The sequence below is a fragment of the Mustela nigripes genome, chromosome 9, assembly GCF_022355385.1.
Source record: "Mustela nigripes isolate SB6536 chromosome 9, MUSNIG.SB6536, whole genome shotgun sequence".
NCBI lineage: Eukaryota > Metazoa > Chordata > Mammalia > Carnivora > Mustelidae > Mustela > Mustela nigripes.
The window spans coordinates 43,086,315-43,104,226 of record NC_081565.1 but is presented as its reverse complement, the minus strand read 5'-3'; positions in this window follow the sequence as shown (position 1 = coordinate 43,104,226).

Here is a 17,912-nt window from a genome sequence, read left to right as displayed (position 1 = left end):
GAAAATAAATTGGGTATTATGCCCAGTAGGAAAGCACCCCAGCCTATATCCCACATCTAATGCACTGCCTAAGTCACAGTGCAGAACTTCTAATGCACTGTAATTTCCTCTTCATGAGGTGCAAAATACAGCCTCCACTAATGGTCAGTCTGAAGGTTGTTTCATAAACGGAGAGACTATCAGCACCCTGTGAACTCCTTGGGAAGCTGGTGTCCTCTACAGGTCCTGGCCATGACATTCATCCTGAAGGCAATTTGGAGAGAGAGAGAGACAATAGCCAATAAAGCTAAATAATTCAAGAGATATCAGAGCTCTCCTCTGTGCCTGGGTGGTGGAGCTGGGCTGGAGCCAAAGCTGGTCTATCCACTCACAGTGCGGTTGGTCCTCCTTCAAGGTCATTTCCCCAGTAAAGCGGGAAAAGGGAAACGAGGTTGCAACTGAGATGAGATCCCTGAGTCGATAGCCACAGGAATGTGCTGCTCACGTTTCTCTTTATTCCGTGTGTCTGTTGTTCACAGTCCCAAGGCTTGGCTGTTCCAGAGCAATCTAAATGCATGGTTATAATACATGAGAGATTTGGACTCTAACACATCCCTGTGTTAGGACCTGAACATAGTGACAAGATGGTGGCAATGGCAGAAGCTAGCTTTGACTGAATACTTTACACACACCAAGCACTACTGCAAAAGCCATATATTTTCTCTCTCATTTAATTCCCAGGTCTACACTAAGGGGTAGACTCTATTCACTACATGAGAAAGCTGACACAGCCATTCCATGGAAGAATAAGGATTTGAACCCCAGTTGTCTGCCTCCAGAGTCTTCAGCCTGCATCTCTTTTGCCTCTTAGACATCTAGTTTTGCTAATTCTCACAGCAGTCTCCCAGGACAGGTCACACCACTAGATTACACACAGTGGAGACACATGGCCTAGCCCAAGCTCACTCAGTTTCTCACATTTGTTTACAGTTCCACAGGGCACTGGTTTTGCAAACATTTTTCCTCTGTAGAGGTCCTTCTAGAAGCAAAAATTCATAGGAAGCTTGGGGCCAAATAAAACTTCCCAGATCAGGGGGAGGAAGCAAGATGGCAAGGGAGTAGGAGACTGAAATAACATCAGGTCCCAGGAATTCAGCTAGATAGTTATCAAACCATTCTGAACCCCTCAAACGCAAAAGGAGATAGAAGAGAAAAAGAACAGCAATCCTAGGAACAGGAAATTGACCACTTTCTGGAAGGTAGGACATGCAAAGAAATGAATCTGAAGAGACAGGAATATAGACCGCGGGTGGGGCGGGGGGGGGGGGCAGCAGGCTGGCTCCCGGCAAATGGTGGAGCAGCAGAGCATAAAATGGGAACTTTTAAAAGTCTGCTCCACTGAGGGACATCACTCCAGAGGCTAAGCGGGGGTGGAGCCCTCGCAGGGACAGTGTGGTCTCAGGATGCACGGGGACACAGAAGAATCAGGGGTGTCTGAGTGTTGCAGAACTACCAGGTATCAGAGTGGGGAAGTCAACTATGGAGACGGAGCTGAAGAGAGGCTCTCAGCTTTGGGTTACCTTAAACCGCAATCTAAGGCACAGTGGGGCCACGGCTCTTTGAGCTGTGATCCCACAAATGGCAGATCCGGAGAGACCCCCTCCTTCCTCCTCTGGAGAAGTGGCGCAGGAATGTGCTACAGGAATCAGCTGGTTTTGGAGACTCCAAACAGGGCTGTTAACCAGAGATAGACACACTTGGTCACAGGCCAGGTGACCTCAGAGTGCAGCCAGAAACCAGGGAGACAGGTGGGTTTCACTACTTTTCTCTGAGGGTGCACTGAGGAGTGGGGCCCTGAGCTCTTGTTTCCTCTGGGCCAGAGACTTGGAGGCTGCCATCTTCATTCTCGTCTTCCAAAGCAGTACGGAAAGCGTTCAGGGAACAAAAGCTCTGAGAGTGAATGTGTGCAGAGTACTTAGCTTGGCCCCCCTCTGGCAAAGACATTTGAAAATCTCTGCAACAGGCCCCTCCCCCAGAAGATCATCCAGAACATCCAACCAAGACCAAGTTCACTGGTTAATGAGAACTGCGGAACTCCAGAGCTAGGGAAAAGCAAAACGTAGAATTCATGGCTTTTTCCCTAAGATACTTTAGTCTTGCAAAGTTAAATTCCTTTACTCTTATTTTTTCTTATTCTATCTTTTTAAACTTTTCCTCTTTCCTCTTTTAATGTCTTTTGACTATTTTATCTTATCAATACATTTTTTTAAAAATCTTCTAAAATTTTCATTGTTAAAGTCATATTTTATCCCTTCATTGTATTTAACATTATTTTTTGTAAAAATATAGGTTTTTTTCTTTAAAAATTTCAGATAAAATTTCTTCTAATAGATCAAAATATACCCTAAATCTAGTGCATGGCTTTGTTCTAATCTCCAGTCTGATCACATTCTCTTCTTCTTTTTATTTTTTTCTTTTTCCAAAAAAATTCTTATCTTATCAATTCCTTTTTTTTTTTTTAAGATTTTATTTATTTATTTGACAGAGAGAAATCACAAGTAGATGGAGAGGCAGGCAGAGAGAGAGAGAGGGAAGCAGGCTCCCCGCCGAGCAGAGAGCCCGATGCGGGACTCGATCCCAGGACCCCGAGATCACAACCTGAGCCGAAGGCAGTGGCTTAACCCACTGAGCCACCCAGGTGCCCCTTATTAATTCCTTTTTAAGGATCTTTTTAAATTTTCATCTTTATAGTCATACTCCATACCTTCATCATGTTTACTCTTATTTTTGTATATATATAAGTTTTTCTTTCTTTAAAATTTTGGGAGGTATTTTTGCCTACGAGACCAAAATACACCCAAACTCAAGTAGGTTGCTCTGTTCTATTCACCAGTCATATATATATATATTTTTTCATTTCCCCCCTCCCTGGTCTCAGGTCTCTTCTGATTTGGTTAGAGAATATTTTTCTGGGGTCTTTGCCAACCTTTTAGTATTTTGTTCTCTTGTTTGTATATCTTCTTTTTTTTTAAATTTATTTTCAGCATAACAGTATTCATTATTTTTTCACCACACCCAGTGCTCCATGCAATCCATGCCCTCTATAATACCCACCACCTGGCACCCAGACCTCCCCTCCCCGCCCCTTCAAAACCCTCAGATTGTTTTTCAGAGTCCATAGTCTCTCATAGTTCACCTCCCCTTCCAATTTCCCCAACTTCCTTCTCCTCTCTGTCTCCCCATGTCCTCCATGCTATTTGTTATGCTCCACAAATAAGTGAAACCGTATGATAATTGACTCTCTCTGCTTGACTTATTTCACTCAGCATAATCTCTTCCAGTCCCATCCATGTTGCTACAAAAGTGGGTATTCATCCTTTCTGATGGATGCATAATACTCCAATATTCTTATCTGGATAAAATGACAAGGCAGAAAAAGTCATCACAAAAAAAAAAAAAAAAAAGAACAAGAGGCAGTACTAATGGCTAAGGACCTAATCAATACGGGCATTGGTAATATGTCAGATCTAGAGTTCAGAATGATGATTCTCAAGGTGCTAGCTGGGCCCAAAAAAAGCATGAAAGATATTAGAGCATCCCTTTCTGAAAAAATAAAATCCCTTTCTGGAGAAAAAACTAAAATCTAACCAAGTTGAAATTAAAAAGAGCTATTAATGAGGTGCAGTAAATAATGGAGGCTCTTACTGCTAGGATAAATGAGGCAGAAGAGAGAATTAGTGATATAGAAGACCAAAGGATGGAGAATAAAGAAGCTGAGCAAAAGAGAGACAAACAATTACTATACCGCGAGCGGAGAATTCGAGAGATAAGTGAAACCATAAGATGAAACAACATTAGAATAATTGGGATCCCAGAGGAAGAAGAAAGAGAGAGGGGGGAAGAAGGTATATTGGAGTGAATTATAGTAGAGAATTTCCCTAATATGGCAAAGGGAACAAGCATCAAAACCCAGGAGGCACAAATACCCCCCCTCAAAATCAATAAAAATGGGTCCAAATCCAGTCATCTAATAATAAAACTTAAAAGTCTTAGCAACAAAGAAAAAATCCTGAAAGCAGCTTGGGACAAGAGGTCTGTAACATACAATGGTAGAAATATTAGATTGACAGCATACTTATCCACAGAGACCCAGAAGGCCAGAAAGGACTAGCATGATATATTCAGAGCACTAAATAAGAAAAATATGCAGCCAAGAATACTATATCCAGCTAGGTTTTCACTGAAAATAGAAGGAGAGATAAAAAGCTTCCAGGACAAACAAAAATTAATAGAATTTGCAAACACCAAACCAGTCCCACAGGAAATATTGAAAGGGGTCCTCTAAGCAAAGACAGAGCCTAAAAATAACAGACCAGAAAGGACCAGAGACAATATACATTAACAATCACCTTATAGGCAATACAATGGCACTAAATTCATATCTTTCAATAGTTACCCTGAATGTAAATGGGCTAAATGCCCCAATCAAAAGACACAGGGTATCAGAATGGATTAAAAACAAAACAAAACAAACAAACAAAAAAAGTCAATATGCTATTTACAAGAAACTCATTTTAGACCCAAAGTCACCTCCAGATTTAAAGTGAGGGGGTAGAAAATAATTTACCATGCTAATGGACATCAAAAGAAAGCTGGAGTGGCGATCCTTAGATAAATTCAATTTTAAGCCAAAGACTATAATAAGAGATGAAGAAGGACAGTATATCATACATAAAGGATCTGTCCAAAAAGAAGATCTAACAATTGTAAATATCTATGCCCCTAACATGGGAGCAGCCAATTATATAAACCAATTAAAAATAAAATCAAAGAAATACACCAACAACAATACATTAATAGTAGCGGACTTTAATACCAATCTCATTGAAATGGACAGATCAACAAGGAAATAAAGGCTTTACATGATACACTGAACCAGATGGACATCACAGATATATTCAGAACATTCCATCCCAAAGCAACAGAATACATATTCTCTAGTGCACATGGAACATTCTCCAGAATAGATCACATCCTGGGTCACAAATCAGGTCTCAACCAGTGCCAAAAGATTGGGATCATTCCCTGCATATTTTTGGACTACAATGCTCTGAAACTAGAACTCAATCACAAGAGGAAAGTTGGAAAGAACTCAAATACCTGGAGGCTAAAAGAGCATCCAAGTAAAGAATGAATGGGTCAACCAGGAAATTAAAGAAGACATTTAAAAATTCATGGAAACAAATGAAAATGAAAACACAACTGTTCAAAATCTTTGGGACACAGCAAAGGCAGTCCTGAGAGGAATGTATACAGCCATACAAGCCTTTCCCAAGAAACAAGAAAGGTCTCAAGTACACAACCTAACCCTACACCTAAAGAAGCTGGAGAAAGAGCAGCAAATAAAGCCTAAACTCAGCAGAAGAAGAGAAATAATAAAGATCAGATCAGAAATCAATGAAATAGAAACCAAAAGAACAGTAGAACAAATCAATGAAACTAGGAGCTGGTTCTTTGAAAGAATTCATAAGGTCGATAAACCCCTGGCCCAACTTATCAAAGAGAAAAGAGAAAGGACCCAAATTAATAAAATCATGAATGAAAGAGAAGAGATCACAACCATTACCAAAGAAATACAAACAATTATCAGAACATATTATGAGCAAATATACGCCAGCAAATTTGACAATCTGGAAGAAATGGATGCATTCCTAGAGATTTATAAACTACCAAAACTGAACCAGAAGAAATAGAAAACTTGAACAGACCTATAACCAGTAAGGAGATTGAAGCAGTGGTCAAAAATCTCCCAACAAACAAGAGCCCAGGGCCATATGGCTTCCCAGGGGAATTCTACCAAACATCTTAAGAAGAATCCTACCAAACATCTTAAGAATTTTAAGAAGAATTCCAAAAAATAGAAATGGAAGGAAAACTTCCAACTCATTTTATGAGGCCAGCATTACCTTTATCCCAAAACCAGATAAAGACCCCACCAAAAAGGAGAATTACAGACCAATATCCTTGATGAACACAAATGTGAAAATTCTCACCAAAATACTAGCCAATAGGATCCAACAGTACATCAAAAGGATTATTCACCACTACCAAGTGGGATTTATTCCTGGGCTGCAAGTTTGGTTCAATATCCACAAATCTATCAATGTGATACAATACATTAATAAAAAAAAAAAAAGAACAAGAACTATATGATATCTCAATAGATGCCTAAAAAGCATTTGACAAAGTACAACATCCATTCTTGATCAAAACTCTTCAAAGTGAGGGGATAGAGGGTACATACCTCTATATCATCAAAGCCATCTATGAAAAACCCACAGTGAATATCACTCTCAATGGGGAAAACTGAGAGCTTTCCCCCTAAGGTCCGGAACACAGCAGGGATGTCCACTATCACCACAGCTATTCAACATAGTACTAGAAGTCCTAGCCTCAGAAATCAGACAACAAAAAGAAATTAAAGGCATCCGAATTGGCAAAGAAGAAGTCAAACTCTCATTCTTTGCAGATGATACAATACTTTTTGTGAAAAATCCAAGAAAATCCACTCCAAAACTGCTAGAACTTACAGGAATTCAGTGAAGTGTCAGGATATAAAGTCAATGCACAGAAATCAGTTGCATTTCTATAAGCCAACAGCAAGACAGAAGAAAGAGAAATTAAGAAGTCGATCCCATTTACAATTAAACCCAAAACTGTAAGATACCTAGGAATAAACCTAACCAAACAGGCAAAGAATCTGTACTTAGAAAACAATAAAGTACTCATCAAAGAAATTGAGGACGACTCACAGAAATGGAAAAGGGTTTCATGCTCATGGATTGGAAGAACAAATATTGTGAAAATATCTATGCTACCTAAAGCAATCTACACATTTAATGCAATGTCTATCAAAATCCCATCCATTATTTTTCAAAGAAATGGAACAAATAATCCTAAAATTCATATGGAACCAGAGAAGACCCCAAATAGCCAGAGGAATGTGGAAAAAGAAAACCAAAGTTGGTGGCATCACAATTCCAGACTTCAAGCTCCATTACAAAGCTGTCATCAAGACAGTATGGTACTGGCACAAAAACAGACACATAGATCAATGGAACAGAATAGAGAGCCCAGAAATAGACCCTAAACTCTAGGGTCAACTAATCTTTGACAAAGCAGGAAAGAATGTCCAATGGAGAAAAGACGGTATCTTCAACAAATGGTGTTGGGAAAATTGGACAGCCACATGTAGAAGAATGAAACTGGACCATTTCCTCACATCACACACAAAAATAGACTCAAAACAGATGAAAGACCTCAATGTGAGACAGGAATCCATCAAAATTCTTGAGAACAGAGTCAGCAACCTCTTCGAGCTCAGCTGCAGCAACTTCTTCCTAGAAGCGTCACCAAAGCCAAGGGAAGCAAGTGCAAAAATGAATTATTGGGACTTTATCAAGATCAAAAGCTTTTGCACAGGAAAGGAAACCATCAACAAAACCAAAAGACAACTGACAGAATGGGAGAAGATATTCACAAATGACATATCAGATAAAGGGCTAGTATCCAGAATCTATAAAGAACTTATCAAACTCAACATCCAAAGAACAAGAAATCCAATCAAGAAATGGGCAGAAGACATGAACAGACATTTCTGCAAAGAAGATATCCAGATGACCAACAGACATATGAAAAAGTACTCAACATCACTTGGCATCAGGGAAATAGAAATCAAAACCACAGTGAGATACCACCTCACACCAGTCAGAATAGCTAAAATTAACAAGTTGGGAAACAACTGGTGTTAGCGAGGATGCAGAGAAAGGGGAACCCTCCAACACTGTTGGTGGGAATGCAAGCTGGAGCAGCCATGCTGGAAAACAGTATGGAGGTTCCTCAAAAAGTTGAAAATAGAGCTACCCTATCACCCAGCAATTGCACAACTGGGTATTTACCCTAGACACAAATGTAATGATCTGAAGGGGCACGTGCACCCAAATGTTTATAGCAGCAATGCCCACAATAGCCAAACTATGGAAAGAACCTAGATGTCCATCAAGAGATGAATGGATAAACAAGATTTCTCTCTCTCTCTCTCTCTCTCTCTCTCACACACACACACACACACACACACTCACACACAATGGAATACTATGCAGCCATCAAAAGAAACAAAATCTTGCCATTTGCAACAGTGTGGATGGAACTAGAGGGTATTATGTTGAGCAAAATAAGTCAGTCAGAGAAAGACAATTATCATATGATCTCTCTGACATGAGGAATTTGAGAGGCAGGGTTGGAGGTTATGGGGGGTAGGGGAGGAAAAAAAGAAACAAAATGGGACCGGGGAGGGAGACAAACCATAAGCGATTCAATCTCACAAAACAAACTGAGGGTTGCTGGGAGGTGGGGGGGGGGGTAAGGATAGGGTGGCTGGGTTATGGACATTGGGGAGGGTATGTGCTATGGTGAGTGCTCTGAAATGTATAAGCCTAATTCACAGACCTGTACCCCTGGGGCAAACAATACATTATATGTTAAACACATACATATATTATATACATACATACATACATACATGAATATTTTTAAAAAAACAAAAACCTCAGAGAGAAGGGGGAACCCTGCCACTCCCTGCATCCCCACTTCAAGAGGAGACAACATCCTCTTTGCTCCTGTCACAGCATTTATCATAATTTACAGTTATCTTGTGTCACAATTTTACACTTATTCATTGGCTATTGGCATAATCAACCTGTAAGTGCTCTGAGGACAAAAACTTAGTCTACATCACCCACCACGGTATGTCTAGCACATGGCCACGCTTCAGGCCCATGGTCAGTATTCAGTAAATCATTACTGAGGGCCACCTGGGTCATGTAGCCAGTTAAGCATCTGACTCTTGGTTTCAGCTCAGGTCCTGATCTCAGGGTCTTGGAATCGAGCCCTGTGCCCAGCTCTGAGCTCCACACTTAGTCCGCTGGAGATGTTCTCTCCCTTTCCCTCTGTTCCTCCCCTTGCTCGCTTGCTACCACTCTCTCTCTCTCTCACTCTCCCTACAATAAATAAATAAAATATTTAAAATAAATAACTACATAATGTACAAATGAGGTCATATCTAGCTCCCCAATCTCATTATGGAGCAAATCAGGACAAAACAGAACTTCTAAAAACTGGAGAGCAAAGGGGAATGTTAAATGAGGTTTTCAACTGATTGAGGCCTTTGTTGATTTCTGTTGCTAGCTATCACTTCGAGGGCCTTGGACCTAAGGCACTGCTGCTGCAGCTGATTGTAGGGGGAGACTGAGTTGGTGAGGCCAAGTGTGGCTCAGCTCTCAGCCCAGTGGAGACCCAAGGAACAGGAAGAGAGCATCTTTTAGGGAGGTCGACCACTACCCTGATGCACAGAGGGGTTGTTTCCTTCTTTTAATTTGGAAAGGCTACCCACAGCCCACCTGGTGAATTCCCAAGAGAAAATGAAGTAGCATGAACTGAAACATTTCCATGTTCCAAAGGTTTCTATCGGGAAGTTCTTCTACAAAAGTAAAGCAACCATTAGAGTAAAAAGTCAATAAATTTGGTTAGATCAAATAAAGATGTAAACTAGTCACAAATAAACTGAAAAAAGAAAATTAAAGAATTATTTTTAACAAGTTTGACACACAATAGTAAAAGATCACCCTGATTAACAGAAAAAAGACTCCATCTCCACAGACAATTCTGCAATGGGATGAAATGACAGTTCTCCAAAAAAGGAATATAAATAGCAAATAAATATAAAGCTGTTCAATTTCACCGCAAAGCAAAAGAACTATGACTTAAAACCACAAGGCAATGTCATTTTTTAAAAGTCAGGTTTATTGAAGTATAATTTATGTACAGTAAAATTCATCCTTTTCAAGTGTATAGTTCAGTGAGCTTTGACAAATATATAAGTCATGAAAGCACCAGCAAAATCGAGATATGGAACATTTCCCTCACCCCCAAGAAATTCCCTCAGATCTCTCTCCTGTCAATTCTTCTCACACCCAAACCCTGATCCAGCTTTTTTTCCCCGATAGTTTTCCCTTCTCTGGGATGTCACAGAAATAGAACCATACAGTAAGTTGCCTTTTGAGTCTGGCTCGATGTCTTTTTCAGTCTATCACATTTGTCAAGATGGGAAAGGCGACAGTACTAATGGTGAATGTGCTCCAACACAGCTAGCCTGTAGGTAAACTGGTATAAGCTCTCTTGGGCTCTAACTGGCAACGTGTATCAAGATCCTAACGGTATCACCACACCTTGATCACTAATTCCATTTCTTTCTTTTTTGCATGCAACTGCTTCCAGTGTTAAGACACCCCCTGACAAATGTCTAGACTCATTTTACAACTTGGTACTAGAGCAAAGAGAGGCAATCCCATCCCCTGTATCAGGAACTACTCTTTTGTTGGTCTTTCTCCACTGAGTAGGACCTTCTCAGGAACCCACTAGAAAGCACTCAAGCTTCTAGGTCAATGGAAATGTTATAGAAAACTTTGCAGGCAGAAAAATAGCAACTATGACTTTTGCCAACAAAGAGGCATTTGCTCATTATCTTTCTTTCTTTATTTTTTCCTTGTCCTTTGCACTATCTACCAGGAGCTCTTCTAGTGCAGCAAACATAAATTCTAGCCACCCCAATGATCTTCTGAAAGAGGAAAACAGGGAAGAAATTTTTCTTTTAGATAAAATTCTCCTTGTTTTGCTTCAGAAACATTAGCCATTAGCCCAATGATGTCTCTAACTAGATCACTGGCCTGAGCAGCATAAAATGACCACATAAGTTCAATGATGGTGGATAGCAAATATCCATGTTAATTACCAACCATCCCAAAGAGAGAGATGAAGAGCAACTCGTATCAAGGAAAGGAAAGGCATGATGTACATCATTATTGCTCAAGGAGGAATTAGGTCCATTTAACTGCATTCAGCAGGAGATAGAACAGCTCTCTCCCTTTCAATATGCATATTCAACATAGGTAATCTTCAGGATTCTGGAACATTCCTTCAAGAATCCCAGTTATTTCAGCAATAATCTCCAAACATCACAGCTTCTGCCAACACTTCGGTCCCGGTTTAAGGAAACACTGTTGTCTAAATTAGAACCTCACTCCTTCTCATCTCCACATTTTTCTTGGAAGTTCACGGTTCATAGTACTTATAATTGGATATGGAAAATCACAATGGACTGACAAAGCCAACAGTATCCCTACAAGTGACCGAGCTCAGCAGAAGCTCTCACCTGTCATCTACAGTCATCTCTTCCTCCTAATGACAGCACAGGAGGGAGACAATGTAATCCATGCTGGGAAACACCAGTCACAAGAGTGTTTGTGACTTAGAGGTAGTCAGAATACAAATGAGGCCCATCTATCTTGGATTGCTTCGATGCTTTTGATGCTGTTTTAACTGTAGGGCTGGTTTTGAGAGTTTGCTTTCTCCTCTGATTTTAGAGAAGGTAAAGTCAGGTTACTCTGAAGAAATTTTCCTAAGCAGCCAACTAGAGAATTTGTCCCATTCATGTAACTAGAGACAATTGTCCATGTAGAATAGGAAGGCTATAAGGTGAAAAACACAGCATCCGTTCATGAATCTTCTTTCCCTAATTCTGAGGACCCACTGGACCTTCTGGATGAATATGTACTATTTCATTTCAACTAGCCGGCCTACCTTGGCCCTGAGCAGAACTCATAAATCCACCTATAATTTATTAAAGACTTTCATGGCACTCCATTCAACCAGTTCACTCAGCATGCTTCGTTAAAAAATGGTCCCGTCACTGGAAATGAGAAAATGCAAGTCAGGGCCACACTAGGTTTAGAGTGACCATATTTAAATGTTTGTGGACTAGAATTCCAAGTGCATCTTGTCTTGATACTGACAGGGTGAAGGGCTCTGTGTTTAGCCACAACTGACGGAGTATGTGTCCATGGATGTTTCTAAAGAAGGCTGGACAGAATTTCACTCACATTTTGCTCTATATTCAAGGAGTCCTCAACTTCTAGCATAAAATTAAAAGCAATAAACACTCAGGTTTTCAGTATAATTGCAGTCTTTTGTTAGTATCTTTTTTTTTTTTAATCTTCAATCCCATTAGAAAGAAATGCTTCATGAGCACACCACGTGGAAATGACCTTGTTAATGTGTTTCTATTCTGCGTGTAATATATTTTTACCCAGGACCAGCAAAAGAAGAAATGATGCACAGATGTCTTTAAGGGGCATAAGAAGGAGGGGAACACTGAAAAGACACAATTTCCCATAGAAAAAATTCTCATGTAATACCTCTAGATATCTGGGAAGAGTGTCTAACAAGATCTGGAAAAAGTCTGGACCTTTACTGAACGTGGTATGTTCTACCCTTCTCAGGGTTGCCAATGACAGAAGTAGAGGCACCCCTCAGATTCAGAGTCGATGCACTATACACTAGGCACTGTGCACGTCCATCATGGTCACATGCAAAGGGTCCTTACTTTTGTAGAAAGAAGATTTGGCTATCCTTTGCTAACCAGAGAATGCAATAGGACCTAAGGTGAAAGTCTCCTAGGATTGGGAGGCCAAGTGTCAGAGACCAGGTAGCCAACGATGCCGCTAGCATTGGCTGCTAGTTTAGAGCAATCACTGATACTCAGAAGAATTTCCAATGGCTACAGAAATTCAAAGAGATGAAATGGAAGCTCAAGTTCAAGGAGAGCTTTTGAGGTAGACCACGCGTGGTCTCTAAGGTCTTCTCGACACCTACTTAGTATAACATTCCTTACCTTGACAGTATTACTCTGGTCCCTCACAGGATAAACCCAGAAATTAAAACTTGTCAGGATCCTGAGAATGAATCCACATCTTACCTGAAACAAGCTAAAGAAAATAACATATCAAACTGAAATGCCAATTTATTTTTTCATAATGAGAAATTAATATCAAAGGGAATGTGTAAGATCCATTCAATCATTGTTTTCTGACTCTATCCAGAGATCTTTATGAATAATCGATTAAAATGTACCTAAAAACAAGTAATAGTGGGTTCCTGGGTGGTTGAATTGGTTGAGCATCTGACTCTCGGTTTCACTCAGGTCTTGATCTCAGGGTCATAAGTTTTGAGCCCTGCCCTGGGCTCTGTGCTGGGTGTAGAGCCTGCCTAGGATTCTCTCTCTCCCTCTCTCTGCACCCCTCCCCTCTTGTATGGTCTCCTTGCTTCCACAAAAAAGAAAAAAGAAAAAAACCCAAGTAACAGAAAACCCAACTCAAATTTGGTTAAACAAAAGAGAAATTATTGACCCAGAAACTCAAAAGGACTGTGGTAGGGAGTGTTCCAGGTAAGGCCTGATCCAGCAGTTTAAGGCTATCACCAAGGATTAAATTCCTTTCCACCTATTCACCCTATTTTTCATCATAGTGGCACCCTCTTAGGATTACTTCTCCTCATGGTTACAAAATGGCTGCTTGCAACAATAAGATGTATGCACATTTTTAAAAATTCAACTTCAGTAAAAGAAGGATGGCTTCTCTCTCCAGCTATCAAACAAAGGTCCTTAGACTTCACTTTGATTGGGCCAACTTAGGTAAATACCTATCTATGAATCATCATGGATTGGTGTAGGCCTAGGTCAGTGTCCTGAGTCAATTGCTGTGACAAAGAGTATGGGTTAATAAGAATTGGTTAATGGTTGCTTTCTGGAGTTACAGGACGGTAATACCCTTCAAACTACAATACAATGTTAATCAATATATACAGGATGGGATGGATGCTTGGGGGGCAACTAATTGTATCTACTGTAAGAAGCCATACCATAATCAGTGGTTTGGTTTGTGACATGGAATCAGAATGAAGAAAAAGATACAAAGTGCTTAATGGTATCAAGGTAACCAGTAGGATTCACACAACTTTCTACGTGGATTTCCCTTTTTTTAAATTAAAGATTTTATTTTTTAAATCTACACCCAGTGTGGGGCTCAAACTCATGACCCTGAGATCAAGAGTCACACGATCCAATCCACTGACTGAGCCAGCCAGGCAGCCCTCCACATGAATTTCCTTACTGAGTATTCTAGAACATCTTCTGACTTAGGATTCTAACGTAGGATGAGTGCAACAAAGAGGCAAATACTGTAAGATTCCACAGACACGAGATTTCTAGAGTAGCCAAATTTATACACACAAAGAGTAGAATGGTGGTTGCTAGGGGCTGAGGAGAGGGAATGGGAGTTACTTTTTAGTGAGCGTAGAGTCTTGATTTGGATGGTGGTGGTTGCACGGCAGTATGAATGTCCTGAGTGCTACTGAACCATACGTTTAAAAACAGGAAAGATGTGAATTTTATGTATATTATACCATAATTTTTAAAAAAAGGAATAAATGGATTCATCAGATGAATTATGAGCCTCTCTTACAGTCCTTGGGGTTGTATTTAGGTATCTCCACTCTAAAGTGCTATGTGTTGTTGTTGTTGTTGTTGTTTTTAAGTCAAATTATGAAAAAACAAGTAGTATTTTTCTATTTGCACAAGAGATCGGGTCAAGCACCACAATAAGACATAATGATGAAAATGTCAACATTTGGGCTCAAGGACCATGCTGGAGGCAGTCCCCTCCTCTCTGGCCATCCCAGGAGTTCAGCTATGCGTGTCCTGCTTCAGTGGGCACTGCTGGAGACAATTCAAGTTGTGCTCTAGGAGGAAGACCCCCACCCGACCCCACCCCCAGTGCTCTGCCACCTCCTTGTTCACTAACAGCCGAACTGCGACAGAGATCACCTGGCCCAGGTGCTCTGAACAGGAAGTCCAGCCTCACCAGCGTGAAAACATTCCACCCTCAGCCACTGTCCTCTGTGAAGGATGCATCCTGAGCGTCGGTGCCAAGCAGCAGAACCTCCTGCTCCCTGTGCTGGGCCAGCTCATTACTGGACCACCTGTGAGGAAGTTGCTGGAGGCATTCAGCAGAGGAGCTGGCTTGTCTCTCCTCATAATCTTACATCCAAGTGCTCAGAAGCTCGCTCTAGTCCCCAAATACCGGCTGAAAACACTGACTGTATTTCAGAAACAAAGTAAGAGGATGAAAGAAAACAGACCCTCGGGGGCTGAAGGAGCACTTCCAGGGGCCTGGAAAGAGAGCTGGGGGCGGGAGAGCAGGGAAGGGGAAAAGGAAGTCTCCGGAGTGCGAGGCTTGATAAGGTGTGTAAGCCGCGTGACATTGTAGTGCATCCTTCAGTCCCCTCAGCCTGAGGAACGGGCTTTGGAGGAGCTCTTGGTTACCTGGACTCTGATCTCTTTACACCACGCGCATATCTGTACATCCGCGTATCCGATCCTTGAACTCCAAAAACGCCATGCGGGAACTCCGTTGCTTGGCCCAATGGCGACCACAGATACTCCCTTCAGAGAGTACTTCTACCTAAAGGAGAAAGTTATAACTAAAGGATGCATGTTTCACTGGCTTAGTCATTCCTGTAGAATGAAATGCCGTCATCTGTCGGTGGCTTAGCATTTCCTAACGGAAGGAGCGAGTCCCCAGAGAAACACAAGACATCAGCGAGGGATGAGTTTTATTTAGGGTTCATCACGAGCGAGGAGCTGAACACATCTAGTGTGAGGATGGTTCTGTATTACTATCGTGCTGTGGTAACAGTGTTTTGGGACTCTATTAAGTGTAGGACACTATGGTAAACTCTGTATACACATCAGCTCCCCTAACCCTTAAAACACTGTAAGGTCAGCATCGTGCCCCAGTTGACGGACAAAGATATCAAACTCAAGGTGTTATAATTTGTCCAAGATCACTGTTAAGAAACAGTAGATCTGCGATTCAAATGAAGATCTGTCTGAACCAAAAAAAACCCCTCATTATAGGGGCGCCTGGGTGGCTCAGTGGGTTAAAGCCTCTGCCTTCCGCTTGGGTCATGATCCCAGGGTCCTAGGATCGAGCCCCCCATTGGGCTCTCTGCTTAGCGGGGAGCCTGCTTCCCCCTCTCTCTCTGACTGCTTCTCTGCCTACTTGTGATCTCTGTCTGTCAAATAAATAAAATCTTAAAAAAAAAGCACCACCTCATTATGTAGCAATCATGGTTAAATAGACCTCTGTCTTTGTTGGACCAGTGAAGCTTTGGTGGGTGTTCTACACTTAGAATACTTTTCTCAGAGGCTTCCAGACAAAACTGGACATTGGAAAAACAATGGGATGTATTCCTGAGTAATAAGTGAGTTTCCTTGTGTTCAATCTTGCTTGCGAAGCCTTCGTCAAACGACTATTGCTGGTATCATATCAAGATTAAGCAGGGGTGGGTATCTGACTTTAGCTCAGGTCTTGATCTCAGCATCCTGGGATCAATCCCTGCATTCAGCTCCAAGCTCAGCAGGGAGCCTGCTTGTTCTTCTCCCTCTGGCCTTCTCCCTGTTTGTGCTTGCTCTGTCTCTGCCTCAAGTAGATAAATTAAAAACTTAAAAAAAAAAAAAAAAGATTAAGCAGGGTTTAGCAGACTCGGGTTCAGATTCAACTTCTAACCACTTCATAGGTGGTCAAACTTGGTCAATTCACTTAATTCTGAGAGCCTCAGTTTTCTTACCTATAAGATGGGCATCATAATAATGTAAAAATATTAGCTCCCTTTTAATGTTAGCTGTTTGAATAAGCATACCATTGCACTTTTAATTTCCATTGCTCTCATGACTACTAATGTTGAATATCTTTGATGTGCTTATTTGCCACCATATATTTTCTTTGGAAAATTATCTATTGAAATCTTTTACTCATTTTTAAAAAATCAGGTTGTGGGCTCCTGGGTGGCTCAGTGGGTTAAGCCACTGCCTTCGGCTCGGGTCATGATCTCAGGGTCCTGGGATCAAGTCCCGTATCGGGCTCTCTGCTCAGCAGGGAGCCTGCTTCCTTCTCCCACTCTCCATCTGCCTGCCTCTCTGCCTACTTGTGATCTCTGTCTGTCAAATAAATAAAATCTTTAAAAAAAATTAAAAAATTAAAAAAAAAATCAGGTTGTTGGTCTTCTTAGTAATAAGTTTTAAAAATAAACTGGATATATACCAGGTAGAGATGAGGATATAGAACAACTGGAACTCACAGACATCACTGGTGGGAATGAAAAATGTTACAATCACTTTGGAAAACTGCTTGGCCAGGTTTATTGGCAATAGCTCTGAACCAGAAGTAACCTAAAAGTCCATGAAGAAGTGAAAGGATAAACAAACTGTGGTATATCCGTACCATGGAATATTACATGTCCATAAAAAGGAGTGGTGTACTGATACATGCTCCAGCACAAATAAATCTCAAAATAATTATGCCAAGTGAAAAAGGCAGACAAGAAATAGTATATATTACAAGATCCCATTTATTCACAATTCTAGAAGATGCAAATTAATCTATAGTGAAAGAGGCAGATCTGTCATTGCCTGGGAAAAGGTGGAGGGCATGGAGAGACAGGAGGGAAGAAATACAAAGGAGCACCAAAAAAAAAAAAAATTTCTAGGATGGGGCACCTGGGTGGCTCAGCCAGTTAAGTGTCTGCCTTCAGCTCAGGTCACGATCCCAGGGTCCTGGGATGGAGCCCCGCATTGGGCTCCCTGCTTGACAGGGAGCCTGCTTCTCCCTCTCTCCCTGCTCATGCTCTCTCTCACTATCTCTCCCTGTCTCTCTCTCTCAAATAAATAATAAAGAAAACATTTTTAGGGGCACCTGGGTGGCTCAGTAGGTTAAAACCTCTGTCTTTGGCTCAGGTCACAACCTCAGGGTCCTGGGATTGAGTCCCGCCTGCTTCTCCCTCTCTCTCTGACTGCCTCTCTGCCTACTTGTGATCTCTGTCAAATAAATAAATAAAATCTTAAAAAAAAAAAAGAACAGAACACATTTTTTAAAAAAGAAACTTTCTGGGATGATGGACATATTATTTCCATCACAATTACA